This window comes from Grammomys surdaster, unplaced genomic scaffold (genome assembly GCF_004785775.1).
Source record: "Grammomys surdaster isolate TR1022 unplaced genomic scaffold, NIH_TR_1.0 150, whole genome shotgun sequence".
NCBI lineage: Eukaryota > Metazoa > Chordata > Mammalia > Rodentia > Muridae > Grammomys > Grammomys surdaster.
In genome coordinates this window covers 20,145,875-20,166,644 of record NW_021604608.1, presented here as the reverse complement: position 1 = coordinate 20,166,644, position 20,770 = coordinate 20,145,875, and the positions used below count along the sequence as shown (strand labels likewise).

Here is a 20,770-nt window from a genome sequence, read left to right as displayed (position 1 = left end):
AAGCTGGTACTTAGATTGCATGTGCTCCTTCTGCTCCTGTCTTCTTACTACACTGGGTTTCTGTATGCCACATTATGACAGCATGTGAATCCCTGGGTTTGATTGTAAAAACAGAAAACCCTAGTGACTCCTGGCAGTATCAGACTGTTACTCCAAAGAGTTCTAAGGAGAAGACTGAGGCTCTTTTCCCTTTCTGCTCCTGCAACCTTGGAAACACAGACACCAGGCTGATGTCAAATGGAACCAACTACCCTAAGGAAAAAACAAAGAAGAATACAGAAAAAGAATCTATTTATTCAAGTGTGTCGTAAACACAAACTTGCAATATTAACATTTTTTTTTTTTTGAGAGGCAGCCAAATGACCTTTTGGATGCTTGTCACTGCTGGAATAACTAGTTATGTTTATATCGCAAGATCTGAGGGGAAAGTGACCCTCAGGATAGGCAGTAAATGAGAATAAATTCCACTAATGTAACCAGGTGGTAGAGGCACATGACTTTGATCCCAGAACTCAGGGGGCAGAGACAGGTGGATCTTTAAGTTTCAGGACAGCCTAGTCTACATGGTGAGTTCCAGGACAGCCAGGGCTACACAGAGAAGCACTATATCTTCAAAGCAAACAAACAAACAAAAATCTTCCATCAATGCTTCAAAGTTGTTCTTTCAAGAATCTGATTTTGGTGGCGAGCACCACAGACCACATCTGTGATCACAGGACAGTGGGAAGCTGAGACAAGAGGACTGCCTTCAGTTCAAGCCAGCTTAGCTATATAGAAAGTTCTAGACCAGCCTGGACTACAACAGAGCATGCATGTGCGTGTGCACGAGTACACACACACACACACACACACATACACACACACACACACTGAAAGAAATTGGCCATATAACTCAGTAGAGTGAGCATGGTGGCCCACACCTATAAATACCATCACTCAGGAAGTAGAGCCAGGAGGACAAGGACTTCAAGGTCATCCTCAGCTACATAGAGAGTTTGAGACCAACCTGAGCTACATGAGATCCTATCTTAAAAGAAAGGGGGGCCAGGCAGTGGTGGCGCACGCCTTTAACCCTGGCACTTGGGAGGGAGAGGCAGGTAGATTTCTGAGTTCGAGGCCAGCCTGGTCTACAGAGTGAGTTCCAGGACAGCCAGGACTATACAGAGAAACCCTGTCTCGAAAAACCAAAAAAAAAAAAGAAAAAAAAGAAAGAAAGGGGAAGGGGCAAGCGCGGGGATGGGGAGGGAGGGAGGGAGGGAGGGGGGGAGGGAGGGAGGGAGGGAGGGAGGAAAGGTGGACTGGACTTGGGGACTGAGGGTATAGCTTAGTGGTAGAACACTTGCTTGGCATGTCTGAGGTCCTGGATTTGATCAGAATTGGGGAGTAGATGGAGGATGGAGAATTGGGTTCGAGCTGGTGGTGACACATGCCTGAAATCCCAAGATCTCTCTATGTAGACTGAGCTCTCCTTGAACTCGTAATGTCAGCGTCTCTGGATATTGTGTGTGTGTGTGTAGTTTTTTTTTTTTTTTTTTTAAAGATTTCTTTCTTTCATGTATATGAGCACACCATCACTGTCTTCAGACACACCAAAAAGGGCATGGATCCCATTACAGATGCTTGTGAGCTACCATGCAGTTGCTGGCTGAGCGGTCAGAGCTCTTAACCACTGAGCCATCTCTCTAGCCCTTGTTTTGTTTTTTTAAGACAGGGTCTCACTCTGTAGCCATGGCTGGCCTAGAATGCTCTACATTGACCAGGCTGGGCTTCAACTCACAAAGACCCATAGGCTTCTGCCTCCAGAACACTGGAAATAAAGGCATTTGCCTACATTCCCAGTTATTTTGTGTATTTGTGACTATACTTACTGGATGAAGTAGCAAAAGAATCCAGAAACCTGGTTTCTTTATCACTTTTTTTTTTTTTTTTTTGGTTTTTCGAGACAGGGTTTCTCTGTATAGCCCGGGCTGTCCTGGAACTCACTCTGTAGAGCAGGCTGGCCTCGAACTCAGAAATCCACCTGCCTCTGCCTCCCGAGTGCTGGGATTAAAGGCGTGCGGCACCACCGCCCGGCTGCTCTTTATCACTTTTATCTTCCAAACCTTCAACAAACGGATCAGTTCCTCAGAAGCCATGGACTGGACTTTAACTGCAGGGGCTTCTGGGAAATGTAGTTTTGCTTTCCAGTCTCCCAGTATGGCAAGACATGTGGAAGGGAAGTGAAATAGATCACTTATGATAGCTCTCACCGCTAGCATTTCTCTGGTTCTTACTTTTGATTTGTATGTGTATGTGTGTGGCTGATTTAGTGCATGCATGTGCATCACATGTGTGTGTTCAAGAACCTTTGGAAGTCAGAAGAGGCATGGATCCTCTGGTACTGGAGTTACAGGCAGTTGTGAGTTGTATAGGTGCTGGGAACCAAACCTGGGTCTTATTTAAGAGCAGTAAGTGTTCTTGACTGCCATTCCTTCAGCCCCATCCCTCTTTTTTTAATTATGTTTTTTTCAGTGAATTGTGTGTGTCTTTGAACTCATGTACCATAGTGTGCATGGGGGATGAAGGACAAGTTGGGGAAGTCCTTTTTTTTCCTCTTCCTTCCTATGGGTTCCAGGGATGCAACCCAAGTCATCTGTCTTGGAAGCGTGTACCTCTGCCTGCTGGATTATCTAGCCTGTCCCCTCTACTATCTTTTGAATTACTGCTGCTCTGTGGCCTTTTATCCATCTCTTGCAAGACTCTGAGAGCAGAGCCTCTGCCTGAACAAAACAGAAACTAACTGAGCTGCCTGGAAGAAGTCCAGAACAGTCACCTGAGAAGTACACTCTCTAACCTGTGCAGTGTGCTCCAGATTTCCCGGCTTTTATGAGTTGTCACCCGTGCTGGGGTGGATCTTGGTGATGCAGCTGTTTTTGAGTCATTTCTGTTCCTGTAAGCAGCCCTTTACCCGTCATACTCCTGTAAGTAACCCCAATAAAACTCTTTGGTTCACCAAGTCTGGACTTGGACTTTGGTGGTATCCGTACTTTGGTCTGTTGTGGGCTCCCTATTTGGATGAGTAGGTGTGTGTGTGTGTGTGTGTGTTGCATCTCCCCAGGAAAAACTTTGTCACACGACAGTTGAGTTTGAATTTTTCTTTTGACACACCCCTTTGATCATGTTACTTCATATTCAGAATCTGTCACTCTTTTGTAAGAATAAGGAACATTCTCCTTTCAAATCTGTTGTCTGGTCCCAACCCACCTCCAGCTGCCAATCCTGCCACCTCATCTCACATCAACTTTCTGTCACAGAAGATAACGATGCTTATCGTTATCCACCCTGGATCCACGTCCTCCACCCTGCCTACTTCTTGTTCATGAGTTTCCCCAGCTGGAATGTCTCCATGTTTCCAACTCAGCTGGGAAGGGTGATATGGGCTTGTAATTGCAGCACCCAAAAAGCTGAGGCAGGAGAATTGAGAGTTTGAGGCTAGGTTGGGCTATATATATAGATCCCATGTCAAAAAACAAAAAGCACAAACTACCCCTCTGAGGTCACTTCCCTTTCACCCCCAGGCAGAATTAATGAATTCCTTCTGGCATTTTTGTATCCACCACTATGATCTTCTTACTTTATATGATAGATATTTGAATATGAAGGAGTGGATCTTGCTTCTACTTCTCTGGGTATCCCCAGTGCTTGACAATTAGGAGATAATAAATACACACCAAGTGAACAGATGTGTGGATTGTTCCATGTCTTAGGGACAGTGAGTCTTATTTTGTTTGCTCACGGTGTCAGCAAGGTTGCTTTGAACTCTCTGAACTCTTAATTCTCCAGCTTCCACCTCCCAAGCGCTACAATTACCTGTATGTGCTACCAAGCGTGACTGGACTTTCTTCTTCTTCTTCTTCTTCTTCTTCCTCTTCCTCTTCCTCTTCCTCTTCCTCTTCCCCTTCCCCTTCCCCTTCTCCTTCTCCTCCTCCTCCTCCTCCTCCTCCTCCTCCTCCTCCTTCTCCTCCTTCTCCTCCTCCTCTTCTTCCTCCTCCTCTTTCTCTTCTTCCTTCTCTTTCTCCTCCTCCTCCACCTGGGAGGCAGAGATGGAAGGATGATGGGTTTGAGGCAAGCCTGGGCTAGAATACTGAGACCCTAAAACTAAGCCATTCTGAATTTCTACCTTGTGACAGACAAGATTTCTTATGACCACCAACCCATCAGCTTCCCAATGTAATCCTCCAGCCACAGGGAACTCTTTCTTGCACTCACATCCCCGTGTCTCTGGGGTTTCTTGGTGACTTGCTCAGCTGAAGGGCGTTTTCCCTCTTTTCTACCTGGCTAACTCTTAGGTAGCCTTTGAGCATCTTGCTTCTGCCTCTATCTCCCCAAATTAGGTTTTTGAATGTGTGAGTCAGCCTGGAGGTAGTGGTGTATGCCTTTAATCCTAGAATGCTTATATTCTCCCATGCTCTCCTCGGCCTCCAGAATGTACGGCCATGTGCCTGTGGTGTATTTATAAGTTCCTTGATAGAAGAATAAAGACTCATTTTTCTTTTTTATCTTTAGCATGATGTATAGAAGCAGACACATAGGAATAGATGGAGCCGTCACGGTAGTGTACGTTTGTAATCTTAGCCCTTGAGAGAAGTAGAGGCAGGAGGGTTAAGAGCTCAAGGGTTCAAAGTCACCATTCTCTGAAGCTAATGTAGGCAACCTGAGGCTCTATCTCAAAACAAGAGCAAAAATCCCCTTAACACAAAGCCAAAAGAAAACAAAGGATTTAAGGTCACGTACATAAACCTAACCCAAACGCTAAGATGAAGTTCTGAGCTGTCAGTGTCCCCAGGGCCTTGCATACACCATACTCCGGACCTCCCTAACAAGGTGGGAAGCAATGAGGAGATTGGGACAGGATTCAGGTTTGGGCCTTTGCCTCTATATTGTTTTCTTTCAGAGGGAAGGGTCTCAGGTAGCCTGGGCTGGCTTGAACTCCGGATCTTCCTGCCTCTACCTCCCGAGCTGGAAATACAGGCATGTAATGTGGTGCTTGGCAGACCTTAGTTCTTAGTACAGTTGTTCTTAGCTATTGTACCTACCCTGGTGATGGATGGTCGGAGTGTACCCTGCTGAGAGATGGATAGATAATCAAACCAAAGGTATTCCAAGCAGGTAAACAATAGAAGCAACAATAAGAATGTTCACTCACAAGCTGGTGAAAAGGCTCAGTGGGTAAAGGCATAGGTACTTAAGCCCCATGACCCAAGTTAGATCCCTGTGACCCACATAGAGAAAGGAGAGAACTAACTCCCACAAATTGTCCACCACATCTCTATGTACGCACAAACACATGCACATACCCACTAAATAAAGAAGTTAAAAAGAATGTTTTTTTTTTTTTTTGGTTTTTCGAGACAGGGTTTCTCTGTATAGCCCTGGCTGTCCTGGAACTCACTCTGTAGACCAGGCTAGCCTCGAACTCAGAAATCTGCCTGCCTCTGCCTCCCAAGTGCTGGGATTAAAGGCATATGCCACCACCGCTTGGCTGAATGTTTCTTTTTTAAGCAATTTATTTTATTATTTATATATGTATATATCTATGTATGGTTGTATGCAGAAATGTATGGGTGCTCACTAAAGCCAGAAGAGAACTTTGGAACCTTTGGACCTAAAGCTGTAGACACATGTGAGCCATGTGAGGTAGGCACTGGGAACTGAACTTGGCTCCTCTGGAAGAGGACCAAGTACTCTTTGCCACCAAGCCATCTGTGTAGCTCCAGTTTTTAGAACTCTGAGACAGAGTCTCTGTTTCAAAGACAAGGCTGGCCTCAAACAGACTTCCAATATTCCTGCCTTAGTGCGGGAACGCTGGTATTATAGGCATGCCTGTAGTATGTCATTTTAATATGGCTTTTATGGCCATAGCTGCAGTTAATTCTCTTCTGTAAAAAGGCCATTTCCTACACATTAAAACCTTTGAGAACACACTCCTTAAACTTTGGAAGCTGTTTGTTTGTTTGTTTGTTTGTTTGTTTGTGTTGTTAGAAACTGAACCAAGGACTCACACCAGGACTATTAGTTACCCATTTGTCCTAGGTTACATTCAGGACCTTGAAATTACCCTTTAGCCATTCTCACGTATGATCCTAAGCCTGAGTTGAGCTGAGCTAGACTCCACTTCTCCTGATACACTTTTCTGAACACTTGGGATCCTAATATTTAGACGTATATCCACACTGCCTACTAAGTGCTAGGCATTGCCTTCGTTCTCCACCCCTCCAAGGGTCTTGCTATGCACCTGGCCTTGAACTTGCAATGTAGCCTAGGCTAGCCTTGAACCTGAGGCAGTTCAAGCCTCGTAAGAATTAGGATTTTAAGTATGTGCTGCCACACCTCGCTCAGACACAGTTCTTGGGCCCATTTGGATATAGCCAGGAGGACAGTCACACAGATTCGTAATGACGCAGTCCTAGCCAAAAATCCTGTGAGAGGCCATGGGATGTCATGATTAGGATCACAAAGGCAGGCTGCCTGGCTCTGCCACATTTTAGCAGTGGGTCCTTAGCTGTGTCACCTACCTGTTCTGCCTGCTGGTCTCTTCATCAATAGCAGGAACAGGACAGTGACCTCTATCTCATGCCATGGCCGTAAGGTTTACACAGTTAATATATGTGGAGCACATGATACTGTCTGGCAAACACTCTAATAAGCTGTTAATAAATATTAGCAAATTTCATGTTGGCAGTCTTTTCTGATAAGTTTTGCCAGCTGATTGAGTTCTTTGTGTGAAGCTGTTTTCCATGATAAAATAAACAGAAATCTAGAGATCTGGTGTGGGGGAAGAAGTCTTAAAGAGATACAAAGGAATTAATAGCATTTGCTGCCACAAGAAAGCCAGTTCTTGGCCCTGAGTGGGCCTTTAAGGGCCTATAATTTACATTAGCGCTGCCTCCCTCTCAGCAGGGCAGTCTTTGGCACAGCTATTTGTGCAAGAGGGACGAAGGTCAAGGGACTCCTGTATTGAAGGCCTTTCGCAAAATGAAGGATTTGGCTTCTGAGATTAATGTTCAGAGGGAACCCCTGCTATACTTAATTCTGTTTTCTGTGAACTCAGTACATTTTTAAAATTCAGTTAGAGGCCCTCCTACAGTGTGGCATGGTAACTGCCAAGCCAAACTCCGTCTAATAGATTTCTGAATGGCCCTCCTCACCCATGGGTGGTGACTGTGGTCTCGGTTTGGCAACTGGGTTTAATCCTTCGGATTAGAGAATCTGGGGCGGGGGGATAGCATGTCTTGCATTTGCACATATTAGATCCAGTGGAGATGTCATATTAAAGTTGGAAATGAAAAGTGTTTTGTTTTTTAAGTCCTCTATGAGCAGGGTCCTCAGATAAGAAAACTCAGGAGGCTGTTAAAATGACGGAGAGGAGAGGCCTCGCTAACTCTGGTCGCATGTTCTGAACTGACGTTGGAGTCAGTTTTTGAAGGACTTTATTTTTTTATTTTTTTGGTTTTTCGAGACAGGGTTTCTCTGTGTAGCCCTGTCTGTCCTGGAACTCACTCTGTAGACCAGGCTGGCCTCGAACTCAGAAATCCACCTGCCTCTGCCTCCCAAGTGCTGGGATTAAAGGCATGCGCCACCACCACCCGGCTAAAGGACTTGTAATGAAGGAAGTATCACCAGTCTCCATAGAGTTTGGGACTCCAGTGGGTGGCTTGATCTCACCTACCAATACTTGTTCTGGTTCAGATTGAAATGAGAAGAAATGAAGGAGATAAGAAGAAAGTACAATTACTGAGATGACACTGTCAGCTCTGACAAGAAATAAATAGCAGGTATCCCTGCCCCACCCCAACCAATAAACTCGGCCATTTGTCATGACTACGCCATGATTATAGCAAAACATTGTTCTGTAGAGAAACGGGAGCGCTGATGGCGTGTTCCAGGCACAGTGCATATTTCTTTGCAAACTGTCCATTTAGACCTCCCATGGACGGTTTAAGAGAAATAACTGCCATGTATTGAAAAGGTCCTGTGTCCGGAGCTCTGTGGCGGAGGCCTTCCTTGTCTAGGGCGCCCTGGGTTTCAATCCTCAGTAGTAAGGGGGAAAATGATTACTGGGAAGGAAAAAAAAAAAAAAGCCTGTCTTTCTGTGTCTGTGAGAGAGTGTGTGGTGCTATTCAATCCTTATAATCAGCAGATTAGGGAACTGCCATCAGCAGTAAGATGAAGCTCGGAGAAGTAGATAATTTTAATACACTAGAGATGGGACTCACTATGTTGCTTTGGCTGTGCTGGAGTTTGCTGTATAGGTAGACCAGGCCCGTCTTGAACTACTAAATATTCTCCTGCCCCAGCCTCCGGAGTGCTGGGATTAAAGGCATTGGCCACCACACCTGGCCAAAGGCCATCTTTTTTTTTTAGCTTCTTTAATCTGTTTCTTAACTGGGAACAGGAAAAGCAGCCATAGCTTCAGTAGCACAGAATAATGAGACGCCACAAACACTTTACCTCTGTCACATATGAGAAACTTGGAGCCGGGCAGTGGTGGCGCATGCCTTTAATCCCAGCACTTGGGAGGCAGAGGCAGGCGGATTTCTGAGTTCGAGGCCAGCCTGGTCTACAGAGTGAGTTCCAGGACAGCCAGGGCTACACAAAGAAACCCTGTCTCGAAAAAAAAAAAAAAAAAAAAAAAAAAAAAAAAAAAGAAAGAAAGAAAGAAAGAAAAGAAAGAAAGAGAAAGAAAGAGAGAAAGAGAGAAAGAGAGAAAGAAAGAAAAGAAAAGAAAAGAAAAAAGAAACTTGGAGAAATTGCTGACGACCTCAGTTCCTGAATCTGAGGTCTGGAGTAAGGCAAATGATTTGTGACTTACCTGTCTTGCTCCATACAGTTGAGATCAGCATTGATAATTGATGTTTCTTTGGAAATGTCGCATTCGTGAGTAGTTCTTAGTGTATTGTGGTTCTTTACAAAGGTCTGAGGCTTGCCTCTTTTAGTGAGAACGTCTTGGCACAGCACTGAACTAAGATTTGTATATAGGAAAGACAATTCTTTGAGAGCCTTGGGGTAGGTGTTTTCCAGGTACCAATACACAGGAAATTGTATTTCCTGTGTATTTTCTAAGTGTCAGGAACCATGCTGAGAATTCACCTTGCATTTAACCCCTAAAAATCCAGAGGAGTAGATGTTATCTGCCTGAACTGAAGCTCAGAGCAGCTAAGTAGTTTGTGTGGTATCATTCACCTCAGAGGTTAAATTGAAATCAAATTTCTCAGTGAATGTGTGTGTCACTTAGCATGTGTGTGTGTGTGCGCATGTGTGGGCTTGAGCATGTGTGGAGGTCAGAGACAACCCTGGGTGTTGGGTCTTGCCTTCCAACTTGTTTGAGACAGAATCTCTCTGTTGTTCGGCACTGTGTGTGGCAGGCTAGCAGGCCCATTAGCTTCCAGGGAGTCTTTATTCCTGCCTCCTGTCTCATCATAGAAGCACCGGTTCTGCATGGGGTTCATGTGATCTAACTCAGGTTCCCACATTGGTAGGACAAGTGTTAGCCACTGAACCATCTCCCCAGACTGAGATTCAAATCTTCAGGTTCTTTGTACTAATTCTGGAACACTGCCTCAGAGGGAGAGTGGGACAGAGGCATAAAGTCCAAGTCACGGGGCTCGAGGGATAAAATGACTGGGAACGAGAGTTGGTGTGCGCGAAGGTCATCCACACAGCAGAAATAACAAAAGCTTGTATTTATTGTTCCATAGCCCCCCTTCTGTTTTGTTGTTTTGTTTCTTGAGGCAGTTTCCTTGTATATAGCCTTGGCTGTCTTAGAACTTGTGCTGTAGACCAGGCTAGCCTCAAATTCACAAAGATTTGCCTGCCTCTGCCTCCCAAGTACTGGGGTTAAAGTCCTAAGCCACAACCTGGCACAATCTGTCATTTTAAAAGTTTATTTTAGCCAGGTGTGGTTGCACTGGAGGAGGAAGGTGACTTAAGCATTTAAGTTCAAGACCAGCCTGGGCAGCATAGGGCAAAACAGTCTTTTTTTAAAAAAAAATCTGTGGCTGGAGAGATGGCTCAGAGGCTCTTCCAGACTTCTCTACCATCGGTTCTGAGTTCAATTCCCAGCAGCCACATGGGATCTGATGTTCTCTTCTGGTGTGTCTGAAGACAGCAGCTGTATACTCATATATATATAAATAAATAATTCTTTTTAAAAAATCTGTATTGTCTTGGCTATACTCATAGGGAGAGGAGTAGAAAGTAGGGAAAATAATTATACATGTTTTGCTTGGCCAGCCTGGGCTATATGAAATCTTGTCTTCACCCCTTTCTCACCCCACTTACGCATCCTAAAAAACCAACTCACAAAATCATACCCACTTGGAAGCTAGCTGTATCGGTGCCTGTGTGCAACCCCATCACTTGGGAACTCAAGCAGGAGGATAGCAATTCCATGACAGCCTGGGCTACAGTGCAACCCTGTCACACAAAGGAGCAACAGTAGCACTCCCCGTTTATTGTATCGATGCTTAGAAGGGAAAAAAGGGCACCGAAGTCCAGGCAGCAGCTGAGCATTTGAGGCAAAGGAACAGACTCAGAGGCACTCAGGAAGACTTGCTTCCTGGAGCCTGACCTTTCTCAGGGGCTCAGTTCCCAGGTGCTGCTAGCTCTACACAATGGGCTTCTGCACATTTGTATTCATCTTAGGTCAAGTGCTCAACCACTGAGCTACACCTCTTTCATCTTCCCTCCCTTCCTCTCCCTCCTTCCCTCCCTTTCTCTCCTGTTGACTTTCTTGCTGACTTTAACAAGACAGCTTCTCAAGGCTAGCCTGAGCTTCCTACAGGGGAAAAACCTATTTTGAAGGACAGAGCTATGCCTCCTGTAGCTCAGAAAGTCTCTTGGAAACTGGGTTTCCAAGCCTGTTTACAGCTGTGGAGTCTTGGTTGCTACCTAACTGTATCAACCCTTAGGAGGGTGCGGGACCGGGAGTTTTCTACAGTCTGCGATTCTCAGTGTGCACCTATCAAGGAGGACTGGATTTCGAATCCAGAACATGGTTAAACTGGTCTGGCTTGATTTTTGCTGCCTGAAAGATAAAAGATCCAAGATCAAATGGATGGAGAACTTTAGAATTCCTGGCTGGTTTCAGGAATTACTTTTACTAACAGTGGTAAGATTCGACTTTTAGATTAGACCCGGAAGGTCAGCACTCGGGAAAGTTGGACTGCTCACCTAATCTCTGTATGGACAGTGTCTTCGCCTCCAGATTTGGGACAGACCTGAGGATCAGATTAAGGAAATGGGTGAAAGAGAGCCTGAGTAAGAAAGGTCTCAACATAAAGGGATTAGGATGTCTTCATTTCTATGTCAAATTAAAAGGAACATAAAAGGCCGACACCAATTCCCCTTTATGCTCCACTATTACTTAGTATTGATGATATTTCTGAGTTTTCAACCCCCCCCGCCCCTTTTTTCTCCGCAATGTACATATTTTTCAACTTGCATGGTTCATTGTTATCTGACCTTTAACCTGTGGAGTAGCTCGAAGGGTATCAGGGCAGGTCAAGTGCCTAAATCTGAATTAGAATTATGCAGGAGACACAGACGTTGGATTTACACTTCATGGAATCCAGGACAAACTTCTCTCCGTGTCCCTTGAAACTTTTACACGAGACGAAAATCAGTGGCACACCCTTTGACAAAGACTTCGTTTTTTCCTTCTCCTTGAAACTGTCCACAGCGAATGCAAAAACTCCCATCTTTAGAATCTTCCAGAAACTCAGAGCTGGCGGTTAAATAACTTGTTCACAGGCTCACAGATAGTGGGGCTCAGCTTTGGGTCTGGAGCCTCCTTCTAACTTCCATTGCATGTTTTCTACCAGAAAAAAAGGACATTATGCATAATAATAATAATATCACTAACAATGGTGGCTAATGCTATATGCCGATACTCTTTTCAGCTTCCATTTAACTAGAGGGAGGGGATAGTTTTGGGTCCTTCTTTTAATTAAAGTAGCCTACTGTGAAACAGTATGTTTTTTTTCTCGGTTGCATGACATTGCAACCCGAAATCACAACTTTAGGTTCCTTGTGGTGCCCGCTTCCTCTTCTAGTTTGTTTAGTCACAGAATTCGATTCCTGTTGGCTGATTCCGCCTGCAAACAGGCTTAGCGCTCCATTGAAATGCGGGAGGCTCCTTAATTCTTGTATAAACAGGTAACCCGAGGGGTGGGGCGGGGACCGCGGCCCTAGGGTGGGTTTCCTGGGAGTAGGGATGGGGTCAGACCTGGAGCCAGTTCCCCAGTGATCAGAGGCAAGGTTAAAGGAGGGCTTGGCTGCAGTTTCTCCATGCAGTGTTTTTGTTCCCTTTCTAGAAACCAGCTGTAACACTAGGTCAGAGCGCATTAAGAATGAGCCACTTTGAACGAGCGGCGCCCAGGCCCCAGGCCCTGCTGTGAAGGCCCCGGCAAAGGTCAGAGCTCTGGCCGCGTGACGTGTCTGCCTGTGCTCTCCGAGCCATGCTCAGCCTCAGGTAAGGACAGCCCAGGAGGTCCCGGCTTCCTGCAGGCCCGCGGCGGGGCTCGCTGCCGCCCTACCTGCTCCAGCGCCTTCCTGCCCCGCAAGGCCGGGGGGCGGTGGCACTGCTCACCCGGGAGTCAGGCGCAGGGTCCTTAGTCCTCGGTGCAGGCTCTGGGTGGCTTACCCTGAACAGCCACAGGCGGCCGGAAGCCATTCTCCTAGATGTCCCCAGGTGGGGCAGGTGCCACTTCTGGGGTCCCTTCTGGATGTCTGAAATGGAGGTGACTTTTTGAGCGGCCAAAGTTCCTAAATCCTTCTATCGGGGCCAATTCGATACGATTTTTTTAAAAAAAACCTTCAACTAAGGTATCCGCGCTCCTAAAACAACAGGAATGTTGCACTGGCCTTCGGCCAGCGGAGGCTCAGCGAGCAGGATAAAATTTCAGTGCAGATTTACGGGAAGTTGCCGGTGTTGGGAGTAAAAATCTGGTTTGGTGAGTTTAAGGGAAGGGAGTATACGAGACAACCTTGCTACTGTGAGGCGAATGGCCTCGTCTGGGGGAGGGCAGGAGGCGGAGGGAGGGAACCGGGAAGAGCCGGGATTGCAGAGGCACGGATTGCAGCCCGTCTCCGCCGCGCTCCTCGGGATCCGACCCCGCTCCGCTCCGCCCGGGCCACAGCCGCCCCCACAGCCTGCTCGTACAACCCAGCCCAGCCGGCAGCTGAGCGCCTGGACCCGGAGAAGCCAGGCTCTGGGCCGGGGGGAAGTTACTTACCGCAGGTCGCTCAGGTTAAATAATTGTGACAAACTGGAATTCCCAGAGCCCAGGAAGAGTTAAAGCCTAGAGCGATCTGTTGTGGCTTTAAGCCGCACGGTGGGAAGTAGCTTGGAGACTCTTTAATTTGGTTTTCCATTTAAAAGAGGGCGGCCAGCGAAGATGTTGTAGGTGACTTCCTAGCCTTATAGATTGCTACCGGGCTGTGAATAGTATTAATTTCTGAAGCGGGCGACGCCAAGTACTTACAGAAGGTAAGATGAACTTTTGGCAGTTCTGACTACTGCTCCCAACCTTCCATAGAGTCCTGATTTTTTAAAAACAAAACAAAAATTTTTCTCTCTCTCTATTTCTTCCCCCCCTCAGTATTTATCTCTCATTTGACCGCCTTCCTTCTTTAGTGGGAAGTTAAAGGGTTTATAAAAAGATTTTTTTTTAAAGCGTCAGCTTTTGGAAGAGCAGATAATCACACGGTCAGCCGCATCATGTTTCCTTCAGACTTGAGTCTTTTTCCATAGGGGAGATAAGATTCTTTTCACCCCTTGAAAAGACATGATCGATCTCTTGGAGGCATAGGTGACTAGATGCGGATTATAAGCCTGAGATTTTGGAATTTTGGGTGGCTGGGGCGTCTCACTTAAGTGTTAACCAGAGCAGAGGGGGGCCTTCCTGTAGACATTTACCTCTGAAGGGGAAGCTTAGTTGTTTTCAGCGGAGACTTCAATCCGGAGAAAAGAGTAAAGTCTACCAAATATAACATCGGATACGCCTGCAGTCACCGGGTGTCTAAGAAATCAGTTAAAATGAATGGAAATGGAAAATTTTAGATGAAGGACTCTCTGTTTTAATTAGGTAAAAGTTGACTGGCACTCTAATACTGTCCTGAGGCACTTAGGGATGTGGCTTCCTTATTAAGCCTTATCAAATTGATGAAAAGATACCCCCTAGGTACTTACAAACCATTTTTTGATTTGCTTTTGTTTTCCTCATTACTTATGTGAGCTAAAAGTCGAGCTTTTCTCCCCTCCCGTGAGTATGTTAGTGACTCACTCAGCAGTTTCCTTAGGAGGATTACAGAGTAAAACTGTTCTTCAGGCTGGTGAGGTGGCCAAATCGGAGGACCTGAGTTCTAGCCTTCCCTCACGGTGGTGGAAGGAGAAAGCAATCCTCTAAGTTGTCCTTGGATTAATTAATTAATTAATTAATTAATTAATTAATAAAAATGCAGGCTTAGGTCAGGCATGGTGGTTCATGCCTTTTATTCTACAAGAGGACAAAGCAGAGGATTGGAGAGTCCCGGACAGCTGGAAAGCAGGACTAGGTGGCTCATACTTTTAATCCCAGCACTCAAAAGGTAGGGGTAGGGGGAGCAATCCTAGTTCAAGGCCAGCCTGGTCTACAAAGCAATTTCCAGGCCAGCCAATCTGCATACTGAGATTGTCAGAACAAACAAACAAACAAACAAGATAGATAGATAGATACATGGATGGATGGATAGATAGATGATAGATAGATAGATAGATAGATAGACAGACAGACAGATGGATGACTAGTAAATAAGAGACTGTGGGGTCAGACTAAGGAATGCAAAGGGTGGGATGACCTGGAGAGGTGGAAATTTTGATCCTCAAAGGGTGGTTATTAGGTCAGAAGTGTTTGAGAATTGCAGAAGCTACAGCTAAATGGCAAAAGTCCGCCTTGACCTTCCCCTTGTTCTGATGGAGATGCTGGAGGCCTCTGACTTTGCAGGGGGCTACATCCGGGGAGAATGGAGAATCAAAAGTTTCATTTGTGCCAGCTTCATGATTAACTTCAAGTGAAGACATGCTGGCAGAGCAAAGCCTCCCGTCCACCTTTATCTGACTAGATAGGATGCACTGTTTCTTCAGTGTTTGTTCAAACAAGCTCCAGTGCCACAAAGGAGAGTGTTGTCATCTGTTGAACACTGGGAGTCTAGCGTGCTAGGCGAGTGCTTTGCCACTACATTCCCAGATCTCTTAATGTCATATATTTATTGAGATAGGCTTCCTTTACATTGTCTACGCTGGACTAAAACCTGTGAACCTCCTGCTGTAGTTTTCTGAATAGCTGGACTTACATTGTGTAAGTGCTAGCAAGTGTTTTTTGTTTTTTGAAATCCAAATTCTTAAACAGACTCTTCTGTCCATTATTGCCTTTTCAGAACTGTCTAGGATTCAAAATTAAGCAACATTATTTTATAACAATCTCTATTGTCATTTAAAGACATAATTATTATTATTATCATTATTATTATTTTGGTTTTTTGAATCAAGGTTTCTCTGGGTAGCCCTGGCTCTCTGTCCTGGAACTCACTGTGTAGACCAGGCCTGCCTCTGCTTCCTGAGTGCTGGGACTATAGGCGTCTGACACCACCACCCACCTGTATAAGACAATTTTTTTTTTAATTAAAAAGGTTTTTTTGTTTGTCTGTTTGTTTGTTTTTCAAGACAGGGTTTCTCTGTGTAGCCCTGGCTGTCCTGGAACTCACTCGGAAGACCAGGCTGGCCTCGAACTTAGAAATCTGCCTGCCTCTGCCTCCCAAAAAGTTTTTTTTTTTAATGTGCATGAGTTTTTGCCTGAGTGTCTGTGCACCACATGTGTGTCTGGTGCCTTCAAGGCCAGAAGAAGGAGTTGAAACCCCTGGAACTGGAATTACAGAAGGTTATGAACCCCCATATGGGTGCAGGGAATTGAGCCCAGGTTCTCTGGAAGAGCAGCCAGTGCTCTTAACCACTGAGCAGTTTCCCCAGCCCCAAGACTTTCATTATTTTTATTTGGTGTGTGTGTATAATGTGTGTATGTGTGTTATATGTGTGTGTGTGATATGTGTTTGTGATGTATGTGTGTGTGATATGTGTATATGTGTGTGTGATATGTGTGTGTGTATGTGTGTGATATGTGTGTGTGATATGTATTTGTGATGTATGTGTGTGTGATTTGTTTGTGTGTTTGTATGTCCTGCACTTTGGATGAACAGAAGAGTTCTTAGCCACTGACCCTTCTCTTCAGCTTGTGTTGTTTTTTTGTTTTTGCTGTGTTTGTGTGTGCATATGCACAAGAGTGCAGGTACCCAAGGAGTCCAGAGGAATGAGTCAGATTCTCTTGAGCTGAAGTTACAAGCAGTGGTGTCCAGGTCTTTGTGGGGGCTGAGAAATGAACTTGGGTCCTGATCTTCTCTTAACTCCTTAGCCATCTCTCTGGAACCCTCTTTAAAAGAATTAGTTATTGTTTCTCTGTGTGTGTGTGTGTGTGTGTGTGTGTGTGTGTACGGATGTGTGTGCGTGTGAGATGATATAGGCATCAGATGACAACTTTGTGGAGTTAATTCTCTCCTTTCACCGTTTTGTGAGTCCTGAAAGTTGATACACAGTGGGATGGCTGAGCCATCTCTCCAGCATGCTGTCATTTTAAGACAGACTGACTTTTTGAGATGCGCTCTCACATTCTAGCCTATGCTGGCTTGCAACTTCTGGTTCTCCTGCCTCACCCTCCTAGGATTACAGGCATGTACAACCACGCTGGGCTCTTTAGTTCTTAAAACTTGACTATTTATCAGTTTGTCTCTTTGCTCAGGATGCAGAGTTCTGCTTTGTTGCTAAAGCAGTTGGTGATATTGTGAGTTAAAAAAAAAAAATCAAGGAAACAATATGTGTTTTGGATTTCCGTTCTCTGGGCTTAGTATTTTTACTTGAGTACTTAGGACTTAGTACTGAGTTCCAGTCTGGGCTACCTGGTATTCCCAAAACAAAACAAAACAAAACAAATTAAGAGACTTCTTTCATTTCCTCGTATGATAAGAACATCTTTCATTTATTAGTACAATCTATTTTTATTTTTATTTTTTTTGGTTTTTCGAGACAGGGTTTCTCTGTGTAGCCCTGGCTGTCCTGGAACTCACTCTGTAGACCAGGCTGGCCTCGAACTCAGAAATCCACCTGCCTCTGCCTCCCAAGTGCTGGGATTAAAGGTGTGCGCCACCACCGCCCGGCCAGTGCAATCTATTTTAAGTATTGATTTTTTTTAAAAAGGTTAGTGTAAGTGAAATTGTTCTTACATGATTACCCAGGATCTATGCTCCTCACCTGCAGTGCTGGGGATCCAACCCGGGGTCCTATAGACCGAGGCGAGCCGCTCTACCACTGAGCCCCACTCCCTCTAGCCTTAGAATGATCCTTTTATTGTGTTTTTTTGTTTTGTTTTTTGTTTTTTTCTTTTGAAACAAGTTCTCATCATGTAGCTGAGGTTAGCCTCCAATTTCTGTCCGTCTCCTCCCTCAGCTGCTGCTAGCCCAATTCCCCAGCCTTAGACTCTTAAGTTTGGGATTAACAGTAATTCATGGCCCAGATAATTGAGCTCTGACTGCCGCCAGAAAACATCTGCATTGTTTGAGACAGCTCTAATCAAGTCTTCTTCTTCTTCTGACTTTTCTGGATTGCCCAAGAGTTAATATTTGGATTTTGGTGAGCACAAGGAGCTTTCTTTAATTTGGACCTACACTCATATTTCTATGATAGGATATAGTAATAATGGGCAAAACCCAAAAACTTACCCCAAAATGTGGTTCACAGGACTTTAAAGATAATTTTTTTCTTTTTTTTGCATGAGTGGAGAATGCACATGGTGGCCTTTTATGAATCGACAATAGAAACATTAAACACAGCTTGAAGGGCTTGTCAGAAAGAGTCCAAGGTAAAGGTTATATTGGATGGAGCCCTTCAATTTCTGACCTGATTAAGAACTTAAGACTTAGGAGCAGACTCTGTCTTATGATGATACGGATTTCCTGGTTTAATATCATATGAGGTGTGTGTTAGTCAAAACAACTACTTACTGAAACTAATGGCTTCAGAGAATAACTAGGATGTATACATGACTTGGATTCCAAGGAAAGGGGTCTGGGGGTGGGGTTGGGGGTGGGGAGGACCCCACTGCAGAATTGGTGTGGAAATGAGAGTATTGTTCAGATGTCACCTCAAGTTAATGGAAATACCCCGGACTGAGAGATTCGGGAAGAAATGGAACCCTGCCACCTTCTGTGTGACCCTGAATCCCCAGAAATGGTGTGAGCCTGACTTCTTATTGGTTCTGTTCCTCTGATAGTCGCTTCTGTGTTCTGTTAGCATCTATATATAAGAGAGGTGGAGGGGAAGGCAGGAGACAACTGCCCCTTGGATTCCCTTGAGTTCAGAATAAAAAGCCCAGTGCCTTGCTTATGCCAGACAAGCCCTCTACCACTGAAACATACCCTCAGCTTGTTCTCCTTTTGTTTGAAATGGGAGTCTTAGTGGATTTTCCAGGCCTGCCTAGAACTTACAGTTCTCCCTTAGCTCCTTGCAAAGCTGAGATTATGAACCTGCAGATCTTTCTTTATACTCGAAAAAATGGGGAGGGGAGTGAGTGGAATTTTCCACTGAGAGCAGAAAAGCAAAATCCCTGGAGAATGAGTGGCCGAGAAACAGGTGATTTCTGCGTGTGCCAGTAGTGTGGGATAGACCAGCTCACCCTGAGATCAATCAACTGCAGGCTAGCTGGCCACTATGGAAAATTCGGGTTGGCCTGTCTCCCATTTGCCTTTCTGCTTTTCTGTCCGTCCTTCTGTCTGTCTGTCTGTCTGTCTGCTTGTCTCTGTCTGTCTGTCTGTCTGTCTGTCTGCACTTCTCCTTGTTCTCATCCGGTGGTGATTTTTCTTTGTTTTGATTGTTGAGACCGAGCCTCACTCTGTAGCCCAGATCTGCATGAAGCTCCTGTGTCAGCCTCCGGATCCTACACCTGTCTTCCCTTCCCTCTCTTCTACAATTTGAATGTCCCCAGCGTGCTGCCACAGACACTGCTTTGAATGAGTCCAGGATACAACCAAAGAACTGACTGCTACAAGGCACAACTCCTTCCACCACATTTGCCCGTTATAGGAACTTAGATTGTATAAAAATGACTTTGTTTTAAGCCTATGTGACTAATACATTCATGAAACAATATTAGGTAAATATACAGGTAGGAGATAAGGGGCTGTCTCTAGTGGGTCTTTGAGTGGTTTTAGATTTCAGATGTGCAATCCTTTGTTGAAGGTCATCAAGACTAGGTGTTTGTCATTAGAAGACAAAGTTCCCCCCCCCAAACCCTGTGTGTATTGAGAATGTAGTGGTCCTTTGCTTTCCTATTTTGAAAATGTATGTGTTATTTAAAACTATAGTTGGGCACTTCAATCAAGAAAACAGGACCCATCCAGTCTCCCCAGCTGCCAATGTTTGTCGCTGGAGTTGCTGTATGTGTATAGTTTTATGGATGTGAAGTCACAGCATTAACATGGTACTAGGTATGGTGAATGTCTAGGTGGTAGGTGTCCCTGGCAGCTGTAGCTTCCTAACTGAGCCTCCGTTTGTCTCACAGCCAGTTTTGGTCATACTCCCTGAGTATGGGTAGAGGACAACCTGTTTCCAGAAAGGATGGGTGATCCTTGCACGGGTGAGCAAGAGTTAACTATGTGTACCAGTAGGATGTGGGCGTGTGTGCAAGTGCGCAATGAATACTCCACATTGTGCAACTGAAATGGGGACAGAGTGCTTATACCTGACAAGGAAATGCCAGCCTGTTAAATTGTCACAAGAATAGCTATCTTCCTTGGGGGTGGGGGTGTAGCTCAGTGGTAGAACATGTGCTTAGCTTGTGGGAAGCTCTCGTCCCATCCTCTGTGTGTGGGTTAGACACTTGGACACACAAATGGTATCTGTGTGTCTATGTTTCTCTGTGATCTGTGTCAGGTGTGTGTGTGTGTGTATGTCTTTATGCATGCATATGGAGGCCAGAGTTGGATGTCAGAAGTCTTATTCCAACAAGCCTCACCTTATGTTTTGAGACAGGGTCTCCCATTGAACCTGATTGAGTGAGACTAGCTGGCATAACGACTGCAGGGGCTTTCCTGAATCCATTTTCCTAGTGCCTGCACTGCTGTCCCTGGGTCTTTATGTGGATGCTGGGGACCCACACTCAGGTTCGCACACTCACACAGCTGGCAATGTACCAGCTGAGTTATTTCTTCAGCTTCTGGCTCAGTCGTCTAAAAAAGCATTTCACAGGTCAAAAGAAAAGAAAAATAAGCCAGGCAGTGGTGGCACACGCCTTTAATCCCAGCCCTTGGGAGGCAGAGGCAGGCGGATTTCTGAGTTCGAGGCCAGCCTGGTCTACAGAGTGAGTTCTAGGACAGCCAGGGCTATACAGAGAAACCCTGTCTCGAAAAACCAAAAAAGAAAAAAAAAAAAGAAAGAAAGAAAAATACACCAGGCATGATGATTGGGTATGGAAGTAAATCTTAGGGGTCAGAGGCACAAGGGGGTGCTATGAATTAGAAGCCAGTCTATATAGTTTGGGGGCAGCTAGGCCTACATAGAAAGATCCTGTCTCAAACAAAAATAAAAAATAAAACGAGAACCAAACAAAACAACCTTAAGTAATAAAACAGATTTTTTTTTTTTTTTTTT

The 20,770-nt window shown here is 45.1% G+C and overlaps 1 protein-coding gene across 2 annotated transcripts in view; it reads left to right on the top strand.

The window, feature by feature from the left end:
• Nucleotides 1-12,155: 12,155 nt before the first annotated feature.
• Rbm47 (RNA binding motif protein 47) overlaps nucleotides 12,156-20,770 on the top strand; it is a 138,668-nt gene continuing 130,053 nt past the window's right edge. The window contains exons 1-2 of one of the 2 annotated variants that reach the window (XM_028765319.1): nucleotides 12,156-12,195; nucleotides 12,354-12,511. The gene's annotated coding sequence lies outside the window, so the exon portion shown is untranslated. Of the gene's footprint in view, nucleotides 12,196-12,353; nucleotides 12,512-12,688; nucleotides 12,993-20,770 lie in introns of those variants that run through there. The other variant, XM_028765321.1, reaches the window with a different exon arrangement.